The 7806-nt window shown below is 36.9% G+C and overlaps 2 non-coding genes across 2 annotated transcripts; both read right to left on the reverse strand.

Moving 5' to 3' along the window:
- Positions 1–1473: 1473 nt before the first annotated feature.
- trnay-gua (transfer RNA tyrosine (anticodon GUA)) lies at positions 1474–1559 on the reverse strand. The gene is given in 2 exon segments: positions 1474–1509; positions 1523–1559. It is a non-coding gene; the product is annotated as a tRNA-Tyr (tRNA).
- A 490-nt stretch (positions 1560–2049) lies between these two features.
- Positions 2050–2135, reverse strand: trnay-gua (transfer RNA tyrosine (anticodon GUA)). Its single transcript is given in 2 exon segments — positions 2050–2085; positions 2099–2135. It is a non-coding gene; the product is annotated as a tRNA-Tyr (tRNA).
- Positions 2136–7806: the final 5671 nt, after the last annotated feature.

Consider the following 7806-nt stretch of genomic DNA (forward strand, 5'->3'; position numbering starts at 1 on the left):
CAAGCATTCCCCGTGTATTTACTCATAGCAATGACAAATGTCAGGAAGGTGGAGGTATAATACAATATCTGTGTGCATTTTGACCCAGTTCCTTATCTGACAGCCAAACCTCTGCACCATTCCCTGATCTCTGCAGCAGATAATAATGAAGGCACACACACGAACAATGATCTTCTTTTCTTATCTTAATTACAGTTACATAATACAGGGAAGTGGATCTTTCAATATGAATGCAAAAGGGTAAACAAAGTGCGTTTTTTTTTTCCTATCTAAAATTTAAATCATCTAAATATAACATGCTCAAATCCCTTAAAACTTTAAATCAACATGTACTTGTACTCGAGTGTTTTTTCTTCAACATCTCCCACTGGCACACGAGCAAGTTTGACAGGTTGGAGTCGAAGGAAAATAGCCCAGGGTCAACTGGATCCCATAGGATTAAGTACATCTTAAAAGGGAAGCATGCTTCTGGTGTATGTTATTACAGTCTGCGTTCACCGCCTTCCCCTGCAGGCATAGAAGAGAAAACTGTCGTCGTTGAAAAGTGACGTCATGTCAAGTTGTGCAGCTGTTTGGAGAATCAAGTGAAAATGAAGGCTGAAGTATGGATGTACTCTGAATGTCTTTACTGGTAAGGGTACAAATACACAAAGTACACACAAAGCATAATAAAAATATATATAATAAAAAAAGGAAGGGTATGCAATACCAAATGCATTTTCTCTGTTTTGCTGTAGCTAGCACAACTATTACAAAGCCTGCAGCTAAGAGCTTACTGATCCATAGACAGGTTTTTGGTACTTGGGTCAGTGACAAATAATGGTTGGCAAAAATATGTTAAAAATAGTTTTAAAGCAGCATCAGGTTTGTTAAAATGTACATTTAGTATTTTTGTTGGTTTTATGTCATTTGAAATGACATTTTTTTAACCAAAAGTAAGACTGAATGCTCCTGAAAATGTCAAATGGTGTAACTACAAAATAATGATAAATATTAAATATTTTATCCACCTACAGTGTGTTTAAGTGGACTTATACTAATAATTACTTCATTAAAAAATAAAAAATAAAAATATATATATAAATGTTTCCTGATCTCCATGATTCCCCAGATGAAATGTAATATTTAGAACAATTGTATTCCATTACCTTTATTTAATATAAAAAGTTATAATGTAAGATCATGCCAAACTAGTTGATGTGGTGTTTTATTGAGAATTTGTTGTTTTTAAGCAAGTTTAATTATTTGGTACAAAGTGTTTTGTGGTTACACCACTTAGACATTTTTGCCATAAGCCTCTAATATAAAAAAGAAATGTGTGAAAGTTATTCATACGTTTATTTTCTCATTTTAACCCCTTTAAATTTGACTAAACCAAATGTACGCAAAACAAATGTCATTGACCCATGAGTAGATTTAGTCTCATAAACTGTCAAACAACATATTTTCCCCCTCTTTACAGTTAAAAGCCATTCCTTCGAGCCGGATTTGAACCAGCGACCTAAGGATGCCTGGTATTCCACTACAGTCCTCCGCTCTACCAACTGAGCTATCGAAGGGATACAACACATGGAAAGTACCAATACAAAGAATACAGAGTGATTTTCCAGTTATAATTCAAAGTAAGAAACATTCAAATAAAAATAAATACAATGTGTATAACTGTATAAACCTGCTGTGTGTCATGTACTGTTAACCTAAGAAATCATCTCATGATATAAACTTTACTTTGCACAAACACTCACACTACACATTGAAGTGTAGCTGAAAATAAAAGGACACAAACACACCTCAGCACACTTTCTACTAACAGTGATCTAATTATTCTTATTTTTCCTCCTTATTTGCATATTGTAAGGTCAGTGCTGTAGAGCTGCAATGCTGCCAGCTATTAAATGAATCAACAACTATTTTGGCGGACCATACAGCTGATGATACTAATAATGAATCAAGAAAAGAATAAACAGATCAATCAATCTTTCTTTTAGTCATTTTAAAGCAACTCTCAAACAACATATTTGTTCGGCCCTCTTTACAGTTAAAAGTAATTCCTTCGAGCCGGATTTGAACCAGCGACCTAAGGATGCCTGGTATTCCACTACAGTCCTCCGCTCTACCAACTGAGCTATCGAAGGGATGCAACATAGTCAAAGAGCTAATATAAAAAACCAAGAAATTCCTTTCCAGAGTTACAATCATGAACAGGAAATATTAAAATAAAAATGAATACAATGTGTATAACTGTATATACCATATATATATCAATCTACTGTTAACCTAATAAATAATCTCATGATATAAACTTTATTTTGCCCAAACACACAAATAGTACACAAAACACCTACATCAGAACACGTTCAACTGACAATGATCTAATTTTTTTCATTCAAATGTTTTCTCCTTTTTTACATATTGTGAGGTCAGTGCTGTAGAGCTGCAATGCTGCCAACTATTACATGAATCAGCAACTATTTCGATGGACTATGTAACTAATAATACTAATGAAATGAATCAAGAAAATAATCAACAGATTAATCAACGATGAAAATAATTTTCTAGGTGCAGCCGTACAATGCTGAATGTGCTTTATATTCATGAGATATGTAGACAGAGGTCCTGTATGAAGTTAATAGACAGTAAAAGACAATGTGGTGGAGGCATGAACATTTCTTGATGAGTCACAGTGGTGTTTTTTCCACTCTTGCTTTTCAAATGTTTGCATACTAATGAGCAGAAATGCTGGCCTATCTAAAATCTGACAGCAGAAAAAGCTGTGGGGGAAGTATTCAGATCCTGTACTGAAGCAATGTCATGTAAAATACAAGTGAAAGTCCTGCACTCGAGTGTCACTGGAGTAAAAATAAGTAGCATTGGCAAAACATACTTAAAGTATCAAAAGTTAAAGTACTTCTGAAAATGGCTCCTGTGAGTGTTTTACTATTATATAGATTATTATATTAGTGCAATAAACTGGCATTTTACTCTGAGAGTCAGTTGAAGTGGAGCTAATTTAAGTTTACAGTATTATTGTTTAAGTTTACAGTATTATTGTTTAAGTTTACAGTATTATTGTTTAAGTTTACAGTATTATTGCAGTATTATTGTTTATTCTTTACATTTTGCTATTTTAGTATGTATAGTTTGTCTTTCTTATATTCTTATTCTTAGTCACTATGTGTCTGTGCAATGCTGCAGCTACACTGTAATTTCCCAGCTTGGGATCAATAAAGTATATCTATCTATCTATCTATCTATCTATCTATCTATCTATCTATCTATCTATCTATCTATCTATCTATCTATCTATCTATCTATCTATCTATCTATCTATCTATCTATCTATCTATTTATCTATTTATTCCCTCTGAAAAGTTGTGGATAAGAAGTATAAACTACCATTAAATGAAAATAATCAAGTTAAGTGCAAATACATCAAACTTGAACTTAATAAGTACTTGAATCAATGTAATAGATTACATTCCACCACTAAAACATGACTAACATCCAAAAAAACCCTCCAAAGCAAACTTCAAAGCACAATAATAGGCCAAACATACAGTATGTTACAGTATATGTTACTTATGTTGCTATAGTTACTATTAAGGTCAACTTAAGTCGGTCTGATTTTATATCATTCAGTTCTTTTCTTTATGAAAGTGTTATAGTGGCCCTGGACTTCTGCCCAAAAACAATATTACTGTTTCAATTAACAATTAAAACACAAAGTTAACTGTCCCACACACACACACACACACACACACACACACACACAACACACACACACACACACACACACACACACACACACACACACACACACACACACACACACACACACACTGATACATCCACAATCACATCAGCAAATATATGCACACACACACACACATGGATACATCCACAATCACATCAGCAAATATATGCACACACACACACACACACACACACACACACACACACACACACACACACACACACACACACACACACACACACACACACACGCAGATCTAAAACAGATGTTTGGCACTGCTTGCAGATGAGAATGCAATATTAAAAACTAAGTTGGACTGTTTCCTAACCTCAGCTGATCATTTACTAACTTTCACTTACATAAAGGTGAGTAATGATTTGTAAGTCATTGAAGTTTTTAGTTGAGCAAATGTGGAAAAGAAAAACACATCAAGTAAAAACAAACCTTGAAGAGTTTGGAGGACGACGAATGGCTGTTTGGCTGACTCATGTCGAGGCTGAGCATGGATCTGGACTCAGACTTAGGGTCCCAGTCCGATTCAGTCCGGAAACTGCACTCTGTGGAAACGCTCATCTGGTCAAAACTCCTAGGTGGAGAGAAGGCAGGAAAGAGGAGAGAGAGAGAGAGAGAGAGAGAGAGAGAGAGAGAGAGAGAGAGAGAGAGAGAGAGAGAGAGAGAGAGAGAGAGAGAGAGAGAGAGAGAGAGAGAGAGAGGGGTGGGGTATGGGGAACATAAAGGGGAACGGGGGTCGAGAGGATGTTATGTCATATGCCTTTGTTTCCATTCTCACTGTATTGTGGATCTATTGCTATCATGTATTCATTGTCATTAAACTTTTTTTTTAATTTACCACAATTTTAATAGATATCTGTATTAATATGTACCATTTTTCCAATTCCAAATCTAACATAAAACAATAATGAAAGTGGAATAATGGACAGAACACTTTAAAGGCCTTTGCTGCAACATGAAGCGAAACTTGAAAAACCTACATATAGGACTGGGTGGCGTCCCCAGCGTACACACAATGTTTCTCATGAGCAACATACAAATAAAACCTCAAACCTCCAAAACCCAACCCTGCTGCAGTCTGCTATGAGACATGTTGCTGTTCTAAACTACACTGACAACTATAATTGTTCTTAAATTGCAGTAACGCTTTCCATTCTGCCTTTGTTAGAAAAAAACACACACACACACAATTAGATGCAGACAATGTGACACTTGACGGACAACATTCACTCCCCGACGACGAACCACAGACGTAGAGCAATTAGAGTGTCGTTGAGGATTGTGGAACACGCGTGAGGCATGAAGGTGGAGCGTTTTTAACTAGCAGGATGAATCACACCCAATGTGGTGCCCTCTGAGCAGGGAGCAGGGAGCAGGGAGCAGTGTGACACGATGACACCACGCCAAAACAGCATTCCACCTCATTTACACGATAGACGAGCTATATTTGAACTCCAGGCAAATGCTGCGGTTTTAATACAAGGCGGCACTGTCATATGATAGTCTAATAGGTTTAGCTGTTGTTATGAAGGACACAAAAGATGCCAGCCTTCAGGTGCCATGTTGTTTAATTGCCACCGAAGTGCAATCATATCCAGATGTCAGAGCTCACTTAAGCAGAAACAGTGCATCCCAACATCTGTATAGCAGGGGTTAGATTAGGAAAAGTACTACAGGATATCATTTTTGTAAAAACAGAAAGGTCATATGAAAGCACAGTGAGGTTACTTTATGTCTGCAGATAGTTGCATTTATCCTACAGTAAACCTCGTCCACAATTATCAAGAGTATTTGCAATACTGTGTTTCGCCACCAGGGGGCAGAGGCAGACTGTTTCGGTACAGCTGGGAGAGAGTCCCTGGAACTGGCATGAATTATTCTTTTGTGGTGTTTGTCTCTGTTAAAATGTGCCAAGACTTTGAAGTCAGGCTTTGCACTTCATGACCGACTGAGACGAACAACCACCACAAGTTGTTTGGTGTTAAAAGAGAGACAGTGACTTCATTTGTGAATGAATGTAGAGTAGTTTAATGCACAAAATATGGTGATTTATCTCAGCTGTCAGGGTTATGCTGTGTTTCTAGTGTGACGGCTCAAACTTTTTCCACCTTGTTTATATTCTATGTGCAGGCTGAGCTGTCGGGTGAATGGACCACACCTCACCTGATAGGATCCTCGGCTGCCTGATAAAACAGGCCAATCATCTGCTAGAACTATCAAAACCTCACACTGAACTTATAAAGATTTGTATATCACAATCATGTCCAGATGACTTTTACCTACTAGAGTTTATTCAAATTGAATTTCTTATGTGATTGTTTTCTTCTTTGAATACGCCTTTCAAGTAAAACGTTATGTTACATACCTTTAATGAATGCTGTTCAATGCATTGCAAGGTTATGAGATGATGAAATATTATTATTCATATTTCGATGTGTGCATCCACATTGTTTACTTTGACCCACTTCTCAGCCCACCCCAAAAGATATGCATGAACATGTTGCTGTTATTTGACTGGAGCCATATGGCAATTGTAATAACACCAAACCCTTATCGTGCTAATACATGCATGTACCTACATGTTTGTATGAATTACACATATCAGAAAAGGTTACACTGGATTAATGTTGTTGTGATTGGTGCCACAGTCCTGTTGCTTGTTAACTGATGGTTGGCATTGGATTTAAAATCGTTGAGTGCACTGCAACTGTAGAAAAATGTGTGCTACAGTATCAGGCTGTAGTTTTGCCACATCACCAGTTTATCAAGTTGCATTGAAATGAAGGTGAACATTACTAAACCTTTAACTAGCATCTACTCTCCATGATCAACAGTCTCTAGCAGAATAGGAACCTTGAAGGAGGAAACATAAGCAACCCAAGCTGACTAATCACAGTACTCGTGGTCTCCGCATTCTCTTGTAGTTTTTGAGGAGGTGCATGTTTGCTCCAGCTATGCAACCCACATCCCAAACACACAAGTATAAACCAATCATAAAAAACAGAACACACCAATAATTTCTTGTAAAAATCATTCCATTGCGATCTAATAAGGTTACTGTTAAAAATGTGTGGTTTTTTTTTTTTGTATTTTAGCATATAAAGACTAAAGGGGAAGGGTTTAAATGAACTCTGCTTCCACTGCTGAGGCCTAAACCTGAAATATGTTGACAGCCTTAGTTTCTAAGATCTTATTGCATTATCCAATGCCAATGCTTTGTTTTACAAGGGCTTTGCCTGTGATTCTGCACCCTGCACTGTAAGCACTTGAACTTTAAAGTCAAATAAAAGTGAACTAATGATAAAATTAACACAAATATATCAAACAGGGTGGACTTTAAGGACTGGGCAGGGCATCTTTAATACAATGAAAGCTGGCTGTGAAGGGAAAAACTGACCGATGCATTTTGTGACCTTTGACCCTGACACATAACCTTCAGGCTGCAAGCACATGCAGCTGAAGGCCAGGTGCCATCTGACAACAGCAGGAGCTCATTTTGAGAGGAAAATGTGATCTATGCATCCTTAATCTAAAAACTCTTTGAGAATACTCCTCACACTGTAAAAGCAAAGCTGGGTGAAATGTCTTTCTGTATTGCTCTGTCAAGAATATTTCATAGTAAGTCCCTCCACACTTTTAATAAGTGACCACAAGTTATCTAAAGCTACACACCAAAATATCAATACGTTCAGTGAAAACATGGAACCAATCATAATGCATGACAAAATGTGATAGTATCCGTGACTTAACATAACTGTCCAGCTGGGCGACATGAAAGGCACTTTTTTAGGTCAAAGTACACCATTTCTGTGAACAACACATCAAAAATGTAGAGCGACCTACATCAGCCTTCAGCATGCAGGTACAAACAGGCTCCAACTTGTTTGAATCTTTTCTTTGTTGAATCACAGACAAAAGCTCTACTGTTGTAAGCACACAATTGATCATTTAGATGTTAACGAGGAATGTTTAATGTTGATACGCCATGGCAACCGACATCAGGCGTATGTTCTATGGATGATTTGATGTAATATTAGATA

This window comes from Scomber scombrus, chromosome 19, assembly GCF_963691925.1.
Source record: "Scomber scombrus chromosome 19, fScoSco1.1, whole genome shotgun sequence".
Lineage (NCBI taxonomy): Eukaryota > Metazoa > Chordata > Actinopteri > Scombriformes > Scombridae > Scomber > Scomber scombrus.